Source organism: Microcebus murinus, chromosome 12 (assembly GCF_040939455.1).
Source record: "Microcebus murinus isolate Inina chromosome 12, M.murinus_Inina_mat1.0, whole genome shotgun sequence".
Classification (NCBI taxonomy): domain Eukaryota; kingdom Metazoa; phylum Chordata; class Mammalia; order Primates; family Cheirogaleidae; genus Microcebus; species Microcebus murinus.
The window spans coordinates 36853066-36874918 of NC_134115.1; the positions used below are offsets into that span (position 1 = coordinate 36853066).

General features: G+C 39.2%; 1 protein-coding gene and 1 long non-coding RNA gene across 43 annotated transcripts in view; one reads left to right on the top strand and one right to left on the bottom strand.

The window, feature by feature from the left end:
* The window catches only part of PTPRD (protein tyrosine phosphatase receptor type D), a 2082753-nt gene that overhangs the window by 450174 nt on the left and 1610726 nt on the right, over nt 1-21853 (bottom strand). The window lies entirely within an intron of this gene.
* Nucleotides 17285-21853, top strand: part of LOC105867763 (uncharacterized) — a 45462-nt gene continuing 40893 nt past the window's right edge. The window contains exon 1 of the long non-coding RNA XR_012922100.1: nt 17285-17371. This is a non-coding gene — a long non-coding RNA (uncharacterized LOC105867763). The remainder of the gene's footprint in view (nt 17372-21853) is intronic.

Sequence of the window (21853 nt, forward strand, 5' to 3'; positions counted from 1 at the left end):
ATGCGCCACCATGCCCGGCTAATTTTTTATATACATATCAGTTGGCCAATTAATTTCTTTCTATTTTATAGTAGAGACGGGGGTCTCACTCAGGCTGGTTTTGAACTCCTGACCTTGAGCAATCCGCCCGCCTCGGCCTTCCAGAGAGCTAGGATTACAGGCGTGAGCCACCGCGCCCGGCCTGAAAAACGTTTTAAAAGAAAGAAAAAAAAAAGAGGAGGGGAGAGACATCTGAATTGAGATAATTCCCACTTACTTTACTTCTCAAATGAGATAAAGAAAAAGGTTATAAAAACCCTAAAATATTATTTATTACTACTCATCTGAAACTTTTATTCCATTCCATCATTAAATTGCTTTCTTATTGTACTCTTACTTATAACTTGAGCTTTTTCAGAGCCCTGGTTCTTCCAGACACCCACACTTGCAGATTCATAGACTCTAACTGTAGAAACAAAATGTAGGGATTATTTGAGTTAACATTCCCCCACACCCGTTATAGACTAGTCTATTGATGTGAATAGGTGAAGGGCTTGTAGATACAAGCCAAGCATAGAAAACAGTACAGAAATGTCCACTTCAGACATACTGTGCTCACCGGGGTCCAGAGGTTGTTTACTTGATTCTCATCCCACTAACAATAGGCTCTAAGAACCATCCATCCAAGCTGGAAAGCCCTCTAGTAGAACTTTCACAATTCTCTTTCCTAATGACACTCCCTAACCCAAAGGCAAAGGAAAAGGGGGTGGGGGGAGTAAAAGGATATGCACACATAAATTGAGTCATTGCAAAAATTCAGGTGCCTAAAGGAAATTTGGATTTGCCAGAAAATTGGCCACACTCTGCCCACAGGATGTTCTCAAAAAGTGGTGATATTTCTAATTGCAAATTATAGTTCCCTCCTTCCAGGTGAATTTGTAAACCCTAAGGCCATTTGCTTTTATTCACAAAAGGCCTTGGCAACCCTGAGCTGATTTTTTAGGAGTCATATAGCCTTGGGGAAATAATTTAACTCTTTCCATCTCAGTTTCTTCATCCTTGAAATGGAGATAAAAGGAGCAATTAAAAGTATTAAACAAGAGAATGCATGTAAAGCCACTGACATTTAGTTGATTTACAGCCAATGTTAGCCATTATTTTTATCAATGGGTACACAAACGTGCTGTTTATGAAAAAAAATTCCTTGATTTGAATAAATGCACATCTCAGATAACATGAATAATATATACCATAGCTATTAGGTTTACCATACAATTTAATTATCTGAAGGAAGAAACAGTGGATAATGATTTCTAACATCAAATGGAATTAGTTTCGCCAGTGAGAAAACCAAACTCAATAGGAAGTTCTTGAACATTCTCCTCAATAATGTACTCTTTGCAGATACTGACAGCAATTATATCTTATAGCATTATTATCTTTAACCTTTAAGTTCTTTACATTCATATCTATGTTATAAAAATTATGAAACAATTTTTTGATAGTCCTATTCATAGGTACTATTCATGGTAGTCATATTCATTCTGCCCCAGCTTTGGGGCAGAAAAAGAAGAAAAAAAGCCATGTCAAAAATCCATTGATTGGGAGGAATGGCAGGGGCAATATATGTATAACCCTAACAATATTTATACCCCCATAATATGATAAAATAAAAAATTTAAAAAAATCCATTGATTGCCAAAAAATATTTTAAAACATACACTAAAACAAGTGTTTATTCTTTCAATATCTACTGAATTTCTTTTCTTACGTCTTAAATCCATCATTTCTCTTAATAATACAAAAGTACAGGCAGTTTAAAACCAACTATCCTGAACGAAGAAACACGTGTGGTATGAACTTTCCCTTAATGAGAATACGACGACGACTTCTACTTTTTTCTCACTCTATCAACCGTGGCCACCTTTCAGTGCACAGGAGAAACAAAAGTGATGGAGACATGATCCCTGACCGTAAGAAGCTCAGAGTCTTGGAGAGAAGACATAGGGAAACCCATAAAAACTGGTTGTGTTGGCTGATGAGACGTTTTATCACCTCCCAGATATTGTAACATTCTGGGCCTTCTAAATCTGAAAGAGAATCCTAATGACTGCACCCAAGTAGAAATTGGTTTTCTGATTCTGCTGTAACAGAGGAAAAGACGGGAAACTCAGAAGGGACTCCATCACTCTTTTCACAAAACTTCTTTTCATTTCATGAGACCTGTGCTTAACAAACAGATCACAGTCATAGGATCAGAACCCACACCTCATAGATACTATAAGAAGAATGAAAGAAAAACCAAGATCACCGTTCTTTGGGGCTCTAGCCCCGTTAAATTTCATAAGAATTCTATGAGGTTACTAAATCCAAATTATAGTAGAGGAACTAAAGTTCAGGAAGAATAAATAGCTCAAGTGCACAAAGCAAATTAGAGCTACAATTCAAATTCATGTTTTCCCCCACTTGAAAGTTCAGGCCAGGTGGTGTCTCTCTCTAAAAATTGCATATACTCGAAGGCAGCATGAACACCAGAGTAATCCAACCCTAATATCAGAAATAAAAATCTTATGCAAGTCATCTTTGTACAGTAATCATGGTGAGAAAACCAGTGGCTTGTCAATCTTGGAAAATTATTATAAACCTCAATTGTCACAGAAAAAAATAGAAAAATGAATAGACAGAGAAGGAAAATCCTTTGAATGTCAATAATATGACTTACAACATGCACTTTTTTGGTATTTTAGGAGCTAACTGGACCATCTTAATGTGTATATAAATATCACACTTTCATTTCCCAAGATTTATAAAATGCTGACATCACCAGTAAATTGATTTTGAAATTCAAACTACAATCATATAATTTTTTTTAAAAACACAGAACTTATATTCATGTGTAATGAACAGATGCAAACCTACCCTCTCATCAGAACACTTCTAGAGATTTAAATACCACCTGCTACACTCAAACAAATCCACCTTATCCCCTTTCACATTGACTTCTATGAGTCATACAGCTTAAAAAGTGCATGTTCTGAGATTACCCATATATTTCAAGCAATTATTGACAAAGCCTTCCTGAAATTAATTGTATATGTTTAAGGCAATCCAATATTTTAATTTCACACCTTGGCTGGCTTAAGAGATGGCATGATCACTCTACTGTAACTAACAAACTGAGATTCTATTCAGATTTTTTTTATGTATTCTGATTAAAGGGGTTTTAATATAAGAGATGTTTGGATTACTATTAAAATCATATTTTAAAAACCACTTGGCCCAAATTAAGTACTCAAACATCCTCCTTTCACTTGGCTGCTGTACTCAGATCTACTATAATGGTGCCAGAAATATATTTGCACTGATATAACTTAGTCGATGGAAATAAAAACCTAATTCTGTCACAGGAATAACTAGGACAACTAAAATGCAGGAGCCTCCATGAATTGCCTTTGTTCCATCACAATTATAATGACAAAATTATTTATGTTAAGGGAATAGCTGCTGACACTGAAAGAAGTGGGAAGTAGTAAGGTTTTAAAAAGATGAAAATAGAAACTGTGAGCTTTCACAGACTGCAGTTTATTTGAAGACATGACCACTGCACCTACCTACCCAGTCAATACTAATGAACACTGTAATCAAACAAACAAAGCAACTACACAATAGAAGAGAATCGTACTATTATTTAGAAAGTTTCACGGGGTTTCTGAATAAGTAATTTTATTTGCAAATGGTTACTAAGTTAGATTAGCTTTTTTTTTTTAAGGATTTTGCTTTTTATTATAACATGGATATTTGGTCAGAGCTGACCTCAGACCTTAATCGCCCCATTTTAAATAAACTTATGAAATAAAACACAGAAAAATCTTTCATAGTTTTTTCAGAATTTGACCTTACTAATAATTCCAACGAGTGTGGTCTGCTCCTTTGTTGAATTTTATTTCATATTCCCAGTTGCTCGATTTCACCTTAGAGGTGTACCTCCCTTAATAAAATAACCAATGAAAGGGGGCAGCAATGGTTTTGGGAGATGCAGAAATATGGACCTAAATAGAAACAGTATCCCACTGAATACATTAGTTCATTCTAGCATATTCACTCTTGTATATAAAATTCTACGTAAATTAGAAACCTAAGTTTCAGATACTACTTGGGTACACATTTACTCTGCACAAAGAAAATCACTCATTCTGCACAAGGTGGTAAAAGTCCCAAATTGATTTTTCCCTGCTCTTCATCCTGGACACCACTTTAAATCCAACAGTACCACCCAGTTTTGTCTCTTTTTCTCTCACCAATATCCTGTTCGCATCTCTAACTGACTTAGGATTTAGAAGTACAAAAGGGCTGAGTAAACGATGTCACCATACAACTGGAAAAGAAGTTTCTTTTATTACAGGGGAAGGTGTAAGAACTAGCCAAAAGCAGCCCTACTCCCACTTGCTCCCTTCACCATAATCCTACTCTGTGCAGATGATGTATCATCAAGTCTTTTTCTTGGTAAGCACTTTTGGGAAAGCACTAAGCCAACTCCACATCCACTAACTTTAAAATGACTGTAATGAAATACCAAATACAAAATTTATGTGCCAGTGGAGTTCTAAAAGCATATGTCGCTTTTTTGCTTTCATGGAGAAAACCATAAAGAACATGACAGTGTAAAACCCCATAATATACTACAGTAAACCCAGAGACTCTCGACCCTTATTAACCATCTGGCCCGCTTAGGGGTGGGGAGCCTGCAGCCTTCTGATTTCAAGATTGCTCTTTTTCAAGCACCAAAGAGGCAAGAAAAGCTTCCTCTTTCTCTGTCATATCCCTTTTAATGAAAGGATTTGTTCTGTAAAATTTGGGTCCAGTCAAAAGGCCACACTCAAGAATCCAGAAGGCTACAGGTTCCCCACCCCATATGGGATTGTTGATAAAAATTTAGATTCGTGGGACCCAGACTGGATTCACTGAATCAGACTCTCTGGATGTGGAGCCTCTAGATTCGTATTTTCAAAGTCTTCCCCAAATGTTTCCTACACATACTCTATTGACTTAGGCATTAACAGAATGATCACAAAGAGATGAAGTAACACTGTGAGATGGAACAGAAGTGCCCAAGCAGAGTAAAAGCAGCCACTAGCCATAGAACAAAAGTAAGAAAGGAGGCAGGGCATGGTGGCTCATGACTATAATCCTAGCCCTTTGGGAGGCCAAGGCAGGGGGACTGCTTGAAGTCATGAGTCTGAGACCAGCCTGAGCAAGAGCAAGACTCTGTCTATACAAAAAACAGTAAAATTAGCCAGGCATGGTGGTGTGTGCCTATAGTTCCTGCTACTGTGGAGGCTGAGGCAGGAGGATTGCTTGAGCCCAGGAGTTTGAAGTTGCAGTGAGCTATATGATGACACCACTGCACTCTAGCCGGGGCAACAGAATGAGGCCTTGTCTAAAAAAATAAAAAAAAAAAAAAAAAAGAAAGAAAGGAAGGAAGATCAGAGACCACAGTCCAACAAGACTAACAAAGACCAAAAGTGGCATATTCAAGGTCACCCAACTAGTTACATTGTTTGTACCTGAAACCAGAACTCCCGACTCCAGTTGGTGCCCATTCCAGCATCTTATATTCCATCTGTCTCTATAAAACAAATGCTTGACAATACTAGTTGTTTAAACTTCACACTTTCTGACTTTGTTAAATATCTGTATAGTCAAATATTAAAACAATATATATGTTTATACTGTCATTTACCAACCAAAAAACAAAAAAATGCTTCTAAATTCCTTATTATTCTCTGACATAACAGTATAAGGTAGCCAGGGTCAGTATTTGCATTTCCATCTCATACAGATGGAAAATTGAGGTTTCCAGAGGTTTAGAGACTTTCACCAAGGTCTTACAGTCCTAACAGGGAAAACAGTAATCCAATACTGCCCATCTTTCTTAAAGCTTAGTCTTCCTTCCACTTCCAACTTCCTGAAATTTGTAAAATGCTCCGCTCAACCGCTTCACTTTTTTCCACTTCTCAGATTTAAAGATTTAGTCCTCAAGGATGCCGTTCTGAATCAGATGTTACCCTCTGCAACTAGACTCTCTAAGCACACCCCTGAAACTCTGTGTGATAACTACACGTTATCTCAATGGATTTCTACGAGATAGCTGGCAGAAGTTTACTATGCATACAAATCCAGCAAATAGAACGCTGCTGTCAAGAGCCAGTGTTCATTGTATTATCAGTTACAGCCTGATAATTTGATATGACGGGTGTGAGGCACAAGCTACAAGTCTCTTCTTCTTAAAACAATAATTGTGAGCCTTTATTCCTCACCAGGAATACCAAGGTCATTCTCTGGATCAAATCTAAAAGGGAGCTTCCATCAACAGATGTCAGAAGAGATGAGCACCAATTTGACATGCTCTTGCAAAACTATCACCTGCTATCAGAGAAGCTATGACAGCTGTGTTGGAAGACAATGTGGGCCAATTCATCAGTCCTCTGGGCCCCAAGTGCTCGCCTCATGGATATGACAAACATATGCCTTACTGCCACACAATGGGTGTTTATTACTGTAGGGTTGTTTGTATAAAGATCCAATTAATCAGTGTTGATAGTAATGTTGTTGGGTTTTTTTTTTGTAATTGACAGAAAGCCGGAATTGCATAACTCTATTGAATAACTGTGTCTTTTGCCACAGCATGACAGACTTTGAAAAGGAAAAAGGTATACTGTTGGCACACACAAAATCCTGCCAAGATATAAAATACCCATCTCCTTGGCTTTGACATGATGTGATTTTTGTCATGTAGGGCCTTCTGCCTTCTTGCTTGGCAAAGTCTCCTTTTACCTTTGAAAAACTCAACTCAAACATCATCCTGGATCTCAAGCTCCCCTGCTTCCAGAGCCTAGGCAGGTATTTTAAAGACAGACTCAGACTGGATAGGAATCAGGGTATCCTAAAAAGCTCAGGTCACCTCATTTTAAGCACAAGCCGTTCTGCAGCCACAGCTGACTACTGCCCTAAAGGAACATGCTCTCACAGTTACTAGGTCTTTGGTGTTTCCGGAGAAGTGGAAGGTGTGAGTTTTTATTTACTATTCTTCAATTCGTCAATATCAGCAACTGTTTTAATTTTGGTAACCTTGAGAGTAGAGTTTGAGACAAGGACTTGCAGATAGTTTACTATTTCAGAAGTCATTCCAAGAAGCAGGAAGGAGAAAAGTGAGGCAAGGGAGAAATACAAACCAACCAAGGGGTGTTAGCGAGGTCCCAGAGTCTTCCCTGCGGATGAGGGAAAGCAGAGGCATTGACCTCCCCAGCTCCTACGCCCTCTTGGTTAAGGGTTGTTCTTAGAGGCGATAATTCCCCTACACCTCCCAACTGTACCTGCCAAAGTGCTGAGCGAGCTTCCTCAGTCTGAGAGAAAGCCTTGAACAGGAAGGCAGCCGCTGTGCCTGAGGTGGCTTGCGGTCAGCTGGACTGAAGTCACAGGTGACTGATGTGACTCAGGGCACAAAAATCAACTGACAGACAGCAACTAATAAAGCTGTCAACATCGTACAGGTGAAACAATTAATGGGCACAGGCTGGTGGACATGGCTGGTGGACTCCATCTGCTTTCCGTCCTGAGGAAAGCGTTCCCTGACCTCCCAGGCCAGTCCCTGACGGTGGAACTCCACACCCCCCCACCACGGTGTTGGCATTTACGCCACTGAACCACACCGTCTGCGGGCCAAGCACATCAACCCCCCAGGTGATGAGCGCCCTGAGGAGAGATGCTGTAGCCTGTTTATTGTCCCCAGCACCTGAGTTAAGGAAGGTGTTCAGTGAAAATCTACTGACTGAATTAATTCATGGAAAAGGCCCATCAGTGTTCATGGGGCTGAATAAATGAATATAATATAATTTCTAATAGAGCTCAGTTAGCTACTATAACCCAAATCCAATCAGGAGAAACAGTCTTAAGGTCACTGAGGAACAGAACAATCATTTCTTAATTCCCGCCCCAAAGAGCCTTACGCCTCAGAGATGTTAATCACTGACAAAGATGAACTTTGTTTTCTGAAAAAGTGATATCGCCTCAACTATTAAAATTATAAGTACTTTTTTTTATTTTTTGTTTTTGAGACAGTCTCATTGTGTTGCCTGGGCTAGAGTGCCATGGCGTCAGCGTAGCTCACAGCAACCTCAAACTCCTGGGCTCAAGCGATCCTCCTGCCTCAGCCTTCCAAGTAGCTGTTATGTACTTTTTCATATTTAATCAAAAGGTCTGGAAAATTATCTTTGCCCCCAGAAAAGCAAAACAGCTATAATTCAATGTCATCATCTGCTACTACTAAAACTGAATTTTATGACCTAGACATTTACCTTATTTCCCATGCAAACTGTCTTGATATTTGTATCTTTCTCTAAGGCTGCAAGAGCATTTCCCATTTGAAAGGCACCGGCTCTGGCTGGGACCTAAGACCTTAGAGTCCTGAGTGAGTATCTGCTTAAGGAAGCTTCAGGGAGATCAACACAGGTGGGGACATTCTGAATTGGGAAACACCCCAGGAAGAACAAGGCTCCCCTTATATCAACCGAGTAGGGACCTCAGCATGATAGCAGAGCAGGCTGCATGTTCCTATCCTACATATGGTACAAATAAAATTTAAAAAAAACTAAGTACTCATTAGAAAATGCGAAATGCAGAATGACAATATCCCCAACAGACTCCATTCTTTAAAACAGTAAAGAAAGGTGCCCTGTGTTATTAATAAAAACCTTCTACATTATTTCTGGCAATTTCTGAAGAGTGTGTGTATATATATAATATGTGTGTGTATGTATATATGTGTGTGTGTGTATATATATATACACACACACACATATATACACACAGAGAAAAAGATATTGATGTGTATATCTATACACATATAAATACTTATATATTTTAAAGTATAAGAATATATGAATGGGTTCTTACAGAAAATAAGTCATTCTTTGGTAATAATATCATTTATATAACTAGGAAAAGTTGGGTAAAGTTTTCATGTAATTGGCTTGAAAAATTAAGAAGCCCCTATTTTGGTAAACTTATATATCCATCAGTTCCCACTTTTTTTTACTTTTGTAAGAAAAAATAATTTCTGTTGATGAGAAAACTACCTAATATATTCTGAAAGATACACGTGCAACCACTTAAAATCAACTAAGAGAGGCAGAGGGTGAAGAAAATTTGATAAGAGTTGAATCAACTGACTTCATTCTAATCTTCCAATGTTTAAGCTGTTGACCTTCAACCCATTGTCCTAAAGGAACCAGCCAATGCCACTACAAGGTGATAAACATTACCAATTCTTGGGAAAGCTGGGTGGGGCTTAAAGGCTAATAAAGTATGCAAACAGTTTTTAAAGAAAATAATTCCTATGATCTTGGAATTACCTCAGAAATACTGTTAAAAAAAAAATCTAGTTGCCCACATCTTAGGAAAACAGAATCTTGAGTAATAACCAGCATAGCTTGGTGCAGGCCCAGTCCTGTCACATTAATCTAATCTCCCCTGATGGAGTGACTAGGCCCAGTAGATCAAGGGGAAGGAGCCAGAGACAATTTATATTTGGGTTTTCACAAAGCTTTTGATTCTGTTCCTCATGACATAATCATCAATAAAGTGAGAAAATAGGATCTCCACTGCATAGCTATGAGATGGCAGGGAGGTCAGGCCTGGTGAGGAGCTATCGATGGAAAAGTGTCAGCCTCAGATGGAGTATAACAAATGGGGCTCCAGCGTGGTCAATTCTGGGCAGTGCTCTGGCGGACATTTTTCATTAATGACCTGGAGAGTGGAATAATTATCACCATCATTAAGTCTGCGTATGAGACCAGACTAGGAGGAAGGGTTGATGGAAGGGAGGGGAAGAGGCCAGAGGGAGTCACTAGCCATTAAGGAATACAGTATCAGAATTCAAAATGACCTTGAACGTTTGAAGAAGCAGCCACAAACAGAAAGCATTCTAGGGAACAAGTACAATGTATGCTAGTCCTTCTCCCAACATTTTCCTTCTCTCTTTTTCACAGGCGGGGAGGCCTGCTTCTCTCACACAATCTGCATTTACCCATTTGGTAAATATACAAGAGATGCTGTGCTGAGTTTCAGAGATACTTTGTTAAGCAACACAATAATATTGTTTGGGAAGGCTTGATCATCCTGGTCCAACTTTTATCATTATCATTATTATTATTATTTTAGAGACAGGGTCTCTGTGTATTGCTCAGGCTAGAAGACAGTGGCTATTCAGGGATACAATCCCACTAATGATCAGCACAGGAGTTTTGACCTGCTCTATTTCCCATCTGGGCTGGTTCACTCCTCCTCAGGCAACCTGGTGGTCCCCCTTCCCCTGGGAAGTCACCATACTGATACCAAAGTTAGTGCAGACACCCAATCTAGGCACACCACAGCCCAGAACTACTGGACTCAGTGATCCTCCTGCCTCAGCCTCCTGAGTAGCCAGGACTATCAGCAAACACCACTATGCCTGGCCTGGTCCATCTTTTTTTCCTGTCCCAATCTTAGTTACTTCTTTTAGGTGCTTTCACATTTCTCTTAAACCTCCCTCTGTGACAGAACACGGGAGCATAATCAGATTTATTTATTTGTCTTCCCTCTAAATTGCTAATCTCTGAAAGGGCATGGGCCACAGATTCTGTACCTTGGTATCCCCAGAGTACAACACCTGATGCATAATGGATGCTCCATGTTTATTGATTTAGACCTGAAAACAAATTACACACATGCAAAGTAGGCTTTATGCAAGTATTTTTTTTTTTTTTTTTTTTTGAGACAGAGTCTCGCTTTGTTGTCCAGGCTAGAGTGAGTGCCGTGGCGTCAGCCTAGCTCACAGCAACCTCAAACTCCTGGGCTCGAGTGATCCTTCTGCCTCAGCCTCCCGAGTAGCTGGGACTACAGGCATGCGCCACCATGCCCGGCTAATTTTTTTATATATATATCAGTTGGCCAATTAATTTCTTTCTATTTATAGTAGAGACGGGGTCTCGCTCTTGCTCAGGCTGGTTTTGAACTCCTGACCTTGAGCAATCCGCCCGCCTCGGCCTCCCAAGAGCTAGGATTACAGGCGTGAGCCACAGCGCCCGGCCAATGCAAGTATTTTTTTAAAAGCCTTAGGGGTGCTGTCCTGAAACTCAAGAGTTAATGTCCTCAATGTGGCCAGAAAGTCAAGGTTAAAAATGCAGAGCAGGGCATCTTCTGCAGATGTGGTCACTGTATATGCAGTAGGAGGAGAACCACTCTACAGAATGAGTGAGGGCAGAGGGCAAGACTAAGCAAGAATGTCTTGAGGGAGAACTGCTTTAAGTAGAGGAAAGAAGGGATGGTGGGAAGAGAAGGAAGAATCCACAGAAAGAATGTTCAGGAACCAGGGACACCGGAGGAGGCTGCCAACCTGAAGCTGAGGCCAATAAGAATGTCCCAGGAAGACTGAGGGCAGCAGTGCCAAAGGCAGCAAAGAAATGAAGAAAGAGGAACTACTTGGGGAGGAAGCCCTGCATGACACAAGCAAGCCAACAGGTGCAGGAACTGCGAGCAAAAGCAGAAGCCAAGGCCGGGCGTGGTGGCTCACGCCTGTAATCCTAGCACTCTGGGAGGCCGAGGCGGGCGGATTGCTCAAGGTCAGGAGTTCAAAACCAGCCTGAGCGAGACCCCGTCTCTACCATAAAAATAGAAAGAAATTAATTGGCCAACTAATATATATAATATAAAAATCAGCCAGGCATGGTGGCTCATGCCTGTAGTCCCAGCTACTCGGGAGGCTGAGACAGGAGGATCGCTTGAGCCCAGGAGTTTGAGGTTGCTGTGAGCTAGGCTGACGCCACGGCACTCACTCTAGCCTGGGCAAGAAAGCGAGACTCTGTCTCAAAAAAAAAAAAAAAGCAGAAGCCAGCCAGCCAAAGGCAGAGATACAACAAGGGCATGGGTTTGGAATAGCATAAAAGCAACTGTGACTCAGAATATACAATGGTCCAAATAAGTGTAAATATATTAACAAAGATGATTACGAAGGGGAATTCTTCACTGGAGTAGTGTTGAATGTAGATAAATAGATACAAATATAACACAGACTGTACAGTAAGTAAGAGATATACGAGATCTACATAGTAATAAGACGACTTAGAAAAGAAGCTCTTAATAATAATAATGGGGGAGGACTTCCATGATTGTACCCAAAGTTCTGTTTATATGTGCACCTACAGGTTTTCTGAGAAAGAGGGTTCATTTCAGTAGACAGTGGCTTAGAAGGAACGTGTAAATTTTGTCTGAAACTACCTCTTCTTAGTTAATAAATGCTGTCTTCAACTAAGGCCAAATCCGTCTCACCTTTATTATGGCTCCAATACTGGCAGAAGATGAGAATTGTCATATCCCACATTTAAAGGTGACACCACTGGCCGGGCGCTGTGGCTCACGCCTGTAATCCTAGCTCTTGGGAGGCCGAGGCGGGTGGATTGCTCAAGGTCAGGAGTTCAAAACCAGCCTGAGCAAGAGCGAGACCCCGTCTCTACTATAAATAGAAAGAAATTAATTGGCCAACTGATATATATATATAAAAAAAAAATTAGCCGGGCATGGTGGCGCATGCCTGTAGTCCCAGCTACCCGGGAGGCTGAGGCAGAAGGATCACTCGAGCCCAGGAGTTTGAGGTTGCTGTGAGCTAGGCTGACGCCACGGCACTCACTCTAGCCTGGGCAACAAAGTGAGACTCTGTCTCAAAAAAAAAAAAAGGTGACACCACTTCATAGAATTTGGCTTTTCTTTCAATTTCCTCTTTGTTTTTATCAAGGGTAGAGACAGTGAGAGAGCAATATTGAAAGAGGAGATAGAATTAGACCAACCACTCATTTGAAAACTCATTTGAAAATTAGTTTAGAAATTAAAAATGAGCATCCAGTAATAGTTATAAAAATTGGAATGCTAACATTTACTCATCAGAATAAAACAATACTTCTAATATAATCATGTCTCGTCATTATATATGAATTTTGTTACCAATCATGGGAAAAGTTAGAAGCTATATGTTACAGTCTTTAAAATATTCATATCAATATGAGTGGGTTTTCTTTTCCATCATCCCCTGCAAAAAATTATTCCCAGGCAATTTTTAAGTCACTGTATTACTGGCACTAACACTGTTGCTACAATTCTTTAGTTAAAGCCATGAAGTCTATTTTGGAGTATCGGATTCCAAGGACCTAAACCAAGGGGTGAAAATGAAAAATTGCAAACATGTGGCTGATTAGAAAAATAGTTATAATAAGCCTTACTGCTGTTATTATTGAATGTACAAGTGAAATAACCATTAGCCTGTTTTAACCACTGGAAAACACCCTATGGTGGTACTTGACTGATTCGATGCATTTTCGTACACAATCGCTGTGCTAATGGAGCAGACATTTACCCCTTAACAAAGGAAATCTCAAATGTGAGCCTTAGGGCTTACAGTAATTCCAGAATACCAAACCACTGCTAAGGATTTTAAATGAAGCCCCTGTTGATGTATTTGCTGGTTAAACCCTTTGTTTCCTCAAAACAGTAACATCACACACAAGACAAATTATTGACAAATTGCAGAATTTCAAACAAAGATAAGTAGGAAATTAAAAATCCATAACAGACATTAGCTTTAGGAAATACACTTGACAGAATATGATTGTTGGTCTAGATGCAGTTTTTTCTTTACATATTTCAAGACCTAACGGTCTGTGTGAGGCTCCTATCATCACAGTATACCAAAGAACACAACTGGTTCAGCTACAGAAAGAATGAGATGAGCCAAGCAGTCTTTTGATAGCTGAGGATAATCTATAAACACAAGACACAAAGTTGACCCTGAAAGTGATCTCTTCTCACCTCCTCACAAGGATGGTGAGCTGGTGATATTGTTATAGGGTACAAAACAGCATTTAGGAAAGGTTCCTAAAGGAAATCATTCTTCCATTCAACCACGTTGCTATGGTAACCAAACCAATCAAGCTTCTTCACAAAGGCTTTTATGTCAACTTCTGTTAGCAAACTCATATAGATAGTATAACTCAACTAAATTAACACTACATTTGTTACCCTATTAGAGATGGGCAAAAGATACTAATCCTTTTAAATATGAGAGACATATATACTCTTCCATATCAACATCTTAAATTAGTCAAGTTCAGCCTTTTTATATGAACCAAGGCCTCTTAAAGGCTCTTCTTAAGGAATAGTAAGTAGTGCACACCCTTTCCAAAATGGAGTCTTACCTCACCTTCTCAGGAACACAAGAGAATTCTTACATCTTGCTAAATCTCTTATTATCATTTCTTTGCAAACCTGTGCTATAGATAAATTTGTATTGTAAGTATAACTTACACGGAAAGATCCTAGCATTTACCACCCAGCATTTTAAAGGCAAGCAGAGTAGGTGGGGAAGCAACATGGATCCATTTTATTAAAGGGCATTTTCCTTGAGCACAGCATGATCAAGCTATAATATCAATTATAGTCTTGAATTTAAAGGCCATCTCATGTTAGTGACATACTTTCACACTAGGGTAACTCTATTTCTATAAAACATTCCTCATGCTAGTTAAATTCACTACTTAAAAAGCAAAACAAAAACTATGAGCAAGAGCTTTAATGAAGTTTAAAATCTGATACTCGGCTCCAGAGCCAATGGTTTTTACAAGAAAATGACACTCTATTACTGTGTTGAGTAAATCTTCCTTATTCCTATAGCTTTAATTTTATTCAGAAATACTAAAAGAAGTTCTATATCCTCTGACCTAAAAGTTCTATGTTTTTAGATTCATATAAAAGATACCCCAGGCTGGGCCTTGTGGCTCACACCTGTAATCCTAGCACTCTGGGAGGCCAAGGCATGAGGATCCTTTGAGCTCAGGAGTTTGAGACCAGCCTGAGCAAGAGGGAGACCCTGTCTTTACTAAAACAATAGAAAGAAATCAGCTAGACAACTAAAAGAATATATATTAAAAAAATCAGCCGGGCATGGTGGTGCGTGTCTGTAGTCCCAGCTACTCAGGAGGCTGAGGCAGAAGGATTGCTTGAGCCCAGAAGTTTGAGGTTGCTGTGAGCTAGGCTGACGCCATGGCACTCTAGCCCGGGCAACAGAGTAAGACTGTGTCTCAAAAAAATAAAAAATAAATAAATACATAATTTTTTAAAAATATCTAAATTTATACAGCTAATCTTAAATAATGATAGCACTTTATATTTGTGTGGCCATTGGAAAATTTAGAGTGTATATTCTATGCCTCACTTTATTTGATTCTCTCTATAATTTTAGTAGATAGGCAGGGAGATAATAGAGGAAGAAAATGAAGCTTAATTTGGTTTAATAACTCATTTAATTATAATACTGTCTTTTATAATAATTATAAGATTAATCATCTAGTAAATACTTACTATATACCAAATACTTACTATACACCAAGTCCTAAGAGCTTTTTTTTCATTGATATCATATCATAATTTCATATATATAAATATAATATATACATGTCTTCAATTTTCAAAATAATTGAGATATGGGTATTCTCAATTTACAGATTAAAACACTGAGTCTCAGCAAGGTGAAGTAGCCTGTCAAAAGCCACACAGTCAATAAGAAGCCAAGTTGCCAGAATTGAAAGCCAGATTCACTGATTTGGCATAATATTCATTTGCCCTAAGAACAGACCAAATACAGACCAAATACATACGTGTTTTTTACAAGATCACTATTTCGTATACATGATATTTAATTGTTGCTAACATAACATAACATTTACAAAATTTCAGGCAAATAGTTAATTTGGCTTAGGTAATTGCAATTTTGCCTTTTAGGGATACATTTGACCGTTTTTTTATATAGCAATATAAATATAGCCATTCTAAATGCATAGCTCTTTGCTCTTGAGCTTGTTGTTTGTTTTGAGACAAGAGTCTGGTTCTGTTGCCCAGGCTAGAGCGCTGTGGCCTGAGCCTACCTCATAGCAACCTCAAACTCCTGGGCTCAAGTGATCCTCCTGCCTCAGCCTCCCTAGTAGCTGGGACTACAGGCATGTGCCACCATATCCAGCTAATTTTTTCTATTTTTAGTAGAGACGGAGTCTTGCCCTTGCTCAGGCTGGTCTCGAATTCCTAACCTCAAGTAATCCTTAGGCATTGGCCTTCCAGAGTGCTGGGATTATAAGCGTGAGCCACCACACCTGGCCTTTTAAAACAGATTCAAACAATTGCTCCTAAAGAGTTCCCCTGTTATCATTTGGAAGAACATGGAATCCTATAACAAACTCAGAAAAGGACACAGCCTACTGCCATTACAATGTTCAACTAATGCCAAATACAAAATAATCACCATACCAGAAAAAGGCACAAAATGCTAGGAAGTGATGGTTTAACAAGAGTTGAACTTTCAGAGCAAAAAGATATTAAGACGTTATCCTTAACCTCATTAGGATTAAAGGAAATCCCTAACTTTGATGATGAATAAAACCCAAAACATTTTCTTTTTTTTTTTTTTTTTTTTGAGACAGAGTCTCGCTTTTTTGCCCAGGCTAGAGTGAGTGCCATGGCATCAGCCTAGCTCACAGCAACCTCAAACTCCTGGGCTCAAGCGATCCTTCTGCCTCAGCCTCCCAAGTAGCTGGGACTACAGGCATGTGCCACCAAGTCCAGCTAATTTTTTCTATATATATTAGTTGGCCAATTAATTTCTTTCTACTTATAGTAGAGAGGGGGTCTCGCTCAGGCTGGTTTCGAACTCCTGACCTTGAGCAATCCGCCCGCCTTGGCCTCCCAGAGTGCTAGGATTACAGGCGTGAGCCACCGCACCCGGCCCCCAAACATTTTCTTTATGAGTCCTTGGGCGTTCAGTTGCTAAATAGTAACAGTTACTATTTATCAAATTATGTCATTCATTTGACTTCTTAAGAATAAATAAATGGACATATAAACTATATTAAAGCTCTAATATAGCATATTTTATATATTCTAGATTGATATATTTTATATTAATATACTAACTTAATTTTTTTATTATTATGTTGCTCTAATATATAATAAAAGCTCTTTGAGAAACTTGGGGCACATATTAACCTTCTATATTCCATTTTTAAGTAGATACTGGTCTGTAGCCAATCAGATTCTTAAAGAATTTGGGAGATTCTTAGCTAAAGATGTATTTCTTTGTGACACAGCATTGTGAAATCGAAAGCTGGAATTACCAGATAATTCTTTCAACTGACATATAATCAGAGAACACAAAATGAGCAGAGAGATCACAGGAGGACTCTCCTATGTCTTGTTCTCCTTGTCCACACAATGATGCTCTCCGGAATCCATCTTATTGTAAACAGAGGACTTCCCATGACAAGTGAGTTAAGTGCCTTTGCTTCAAGATTCTTAAAGTAGCCATTTCACAGGAGAAAACATTGTTTTGAGGTGTGGTTGAATCTGGTTTGCTAGTATTTAACAAATGGTGCTGGGAAAATTGGATACCCACATGCAGAAGCATGAAATAGGATCCATATCTCTCACCACTCACAAAAATTAATTCAAGATGGATACAAGATTTAAATGTAAGGCATGGAACCATAAGAATTCTAGAATAAAACGTTAGAAAAACTCTTCTAGATATCAGCCTAGGCTAAGAATTTATAAAGATGACCCCAATGGCAATCACAACCACAACAAAAATAAATAAATGGGACTTAATTAAGTTAAACAGTTTCTGCATAGCTAAGGAAATAATCAACAGAGAAAATAGACAACATATAGACTGGGAGAAAATATTCACAAATAATATATCAGATACAAGGCTAATAACCAGAATCTGCAAAGAACTCAAGCAAATCAGCAAGGAAAAACACCAAACAACCTCCTCAAAAAGTGGGAAAAAGACATGAACAGAAGCTTTTTAAGGGAGGAAAGAAATATGGCCAATAAACATATGAAAAAATGCTCAGCATCACTAGTCGTTAGGGAAATATAAATTAAAACCACAATGGGATATAACCTCACCCGTTAGAATGATATTTACTAAAAAGTCCAAAAACAATGGATGCTGGCATGGATGCAGAGAGAAAGGAATGCTTACGCACTATTGATGGGATTGCAAATTAGTGCAACCTCCATGGAAAACAGTATGGAGATTCCTGAAAGAACTAAAAGCAGACCTACCATTTAATACAGCAATCCCACAACTGGATATTTTCCCCCAAAAGAAGAAGTCATTTTATCAAAAAGACACCTGCACACAAATGTTTATTGCAAGACAATTCACAATCACAAAGATGTGGAATCAACCCAAGTGTCCAACAATTCATAAGTGGATTAACAAAATGCGACATATGTATACCATGGAATACTACTCAGCCATGAAGGATGACTTCATGCCTTTTGCAACAATTTGGATGGAACTAGAGACCACTAACCTAGTAGAATGAACTTTATCTGAAGTGTGATGGACATACTTATAACCCTGACTCAAGCATAACAAAATTGATACATGTAACCAAAACCATCTGTACCCTTGTAATGTTTTGAAATTTAAACAAATAATAACTTTTTAAAAAAAAAATTCTTCTGTGACAGCAGTTGGAAGCTGACCACATGCTCTCTGGGTCTGTTAGATGTTTGCAGCTAACACACACTCTCTCTCTCTCTCTCAGGTGGGAAGTTCAGGGTTTCTTCAGAGTGCACTCATTCCCAGACTCCGTCACCTGCTGTACTGTATGTGGGCACTGTAATCACCCCCACCCATCACTCACTCCTTCTGCAACCCCTAGAAATCAGGGCAATGTCTGGTGAGGCTTGTTTCTTTTTCTCTTGGCAGCTCTTTGGAAAGGGCCTAAGATGGCCTCAGCTTTCTCTCACAGGTAACTCAGACCTTGTCCCCAAGAAACATTTACAAATCCCTTGCACCAAAAGCTCTGGAGTGGAGGCCAATCCCAGTGCAGTCACTTTTATTTCCTTCTGCTTTGTGATAAACAACTAACCAGCCCAGCTCTTGACCCTTTCAGACTTTCTAGGCAGGAGTAATGGACGCCAATCCAGTAAGTCTCTTAAATTTCAGGAAACATGTGAACCTCTAAAGTTGTTCACTTGAAAGTTTCTTTCCCAACTGGCTTGGTCAGGGTGGTGGAAAAGGTACTCATAGAATAGCTCTTGCCAAAAAAATATTGTCTTCATGAATCCTCTTCTTTATCCCCAGCCCCTGAAACGATTTTCCATTATTTACTTTGAAAATGTGTCCCTTGGTTTAGAATCTGAATTTGGTATCTCATATGTATCATCTTTGGGTCACAGCCAATGCTTCTGTTTTAATATCCTTATCTGTACATTCACAATTAGTTCTATGAGCAATTGAAATGTTATCTGAATTGAGTTTGAAATCAATTTCAAATGATTAAGATTTTTTTGATACTGGTATTGTTTTAAGAACTTAAACAGAAATCATAAAAATATCATTATAAAATAAATCTCTTTATGACTTCTTCTATTTTGATAGTTTTTATTTATTATTATTTGTCCATTAATAAAGCAGTGTTTTTTAATGGATGTGCCAGATATTCAATAGTCACTACTTTGGGGTATTTTTAATGATTATTGGAGAATATATGTTCCCATCATTAGGCCAAGAATAAAATAGATTTCTTTTGCAAAACAATGACTCATGATTTTTGACAAATCATTAACAAATGATTATTAAATGAATACATATTACCCTCAAGCATGTGCTACATTTCCCATAATATCTGAAGAAAGCTAACTCTTTAACAAGGCAAAAGTCTTTAAATATTCTGTGATTCTAGGCAGTTACAGGATTTATTGCCACCACTTAGGCAAATGTGAAAGTAGAAAACACATTTTTAGTTGTGTTTGCTTTGCTTAGTAAGCATTTTCCAGCTTCCATTATTTGGTAACTACACGAGGGGCTGCGCCCCTCTCCTGTTTCTCACTCTGTACCAAGTTAAGTCACTGATTTCCCCCAATGATTCAGGACATCTGTTCTCTTTGACTTCTGCCCCTGAAACATTTATCCATTTAAGGTAATGTTTGCCCTAGCAAGGGCTCTAGTACCCTCAATGCTATCAAAGCAAACATAGATGGAGAAATAAAAGGCTATAAGAACTGGGAATAAAATGTTAAAGTGCAAACCGATACAAACATGTGTTCTGACAGAGAAAATGCACTTTAAATTGTGCACAGCCAGGCGCTTACTACAATTTGGAAATTCTCCCAGAGAGAGTAGAATTGTTGCAGTTATACCTTGGTTGGAAGGGCAGGGACACGGTGGTGTTGAAGACTAATGTTAAAATACTACCACAGGGGAAGGGGGAATCACAATGATTTACTGAGATAAAATCATTTTCAATGGCATACACATGCTTACAAATACAGTATCAACAAGAAGAAATAATATTCATGGAGGACTTATTTGTATTATGTATTATACCTCACAACCCTCTGTGGGGCTATTATTTTTATCCCCAAATTACACAAAAGGAAACACACAGGTTAAGCCATTTGCCTAAGGTCCCACAGCTGACAATGGAAAAGAACTGGAATACCGTTCTGTTAAACTTCACCCCCCCATGTCCCCAAAACAACTATGCAGGCTGCAGTCACTTATTAATACTTTAAGCTAAGGCAATTTAACAGGTTAGAAAGCAGAAAGGATTAACAGATTTCCATTCCTCCAAACTAAACCCAAGATTCACACAGCCCACACTGCGACCTTTCTAAAACACACTCTGATCAGGTCAGTCCTGTGCGTGAAATCCTTCAGTGCTTTCCCATCTACAGCTGAAGAATGTACAGATTTTCAATACTCAGTGTTCCGTTTCCATCTTACTCAATTTAACACCCCCATTCCCCGCCTCCCCGGCGTGCTGCCAGCCTCCTCGTGAATGAAGCCCTCTTCTGTCTTGGTGTTCTCCCCCACCATACTATCCTAATTTTCTTCCCACCACTTGGGCTGCTCTTTCTCAGGCTTCTTACAAGTCTCACCCCCTTTGCCTGACCTCTCAATGTTCAGTGCTCTACTCCCCCTCCCTTCTTGATATCCCTGGATGATTCCATTCCTTCCTGCATAGCTTTAGTTACCATCTATGTTCCAAGCATTCTCAAACTTTTATCTCAACAGCAACCTGTGCCTTTGAGCTATACAATCATATAACACATACTCCCCTACCCTGGATGTTTCATGGGCATCTTAAACCAACAGTTTCCAAACTAATTCCCCCATCCCCCAGTAAGGTCATTTGCCAGCTTTCTCCATCCCAGGAAATGACACCATTTCAAGACAAAAGCCTACCTCTACACTCAATCTCTTCCCCATCCTCCTCCTCTCCTCCAATGGCCCCTAATCCAATCAATCAGAAACCCTGTTTCCACCGCCACCACCATCTCTCATCCAGACAACCTACAATAGCTTCCTAAATGGCCCTTCTATTTCTACTCTTGTTACTCCCCAATCTATTCTTTACACAGCAGCCAGAGTAATCTTTTTAAAACAAAATCCAATGTGTCACTCCTCAGCCTACAACCCCACCCAGGGTCTCCCATTGTGCCTTAAATGAAATCCAATCTCATTATCAAGGCCCACAAAGCTCTGAGCCATAAGACCTCCTGACCAGCTCTCTCCAATCTTAATTACTTTCCACTCTCCCAGTCTGCCACCCTCCAGTCCTGTGGCCTCCTTTGAGTTCATCAAACAGGTATTTCCCGCTTCTTGTCCTTGGTTCATGCAGATACTACTACCTACATCCAGCTGATTGCTTCTGATCCTTAAGGTCGCTACTGAAATGTTCCCTCTGCAGACAGTTAACAAGACCAGGATTCTAAGAGGGCA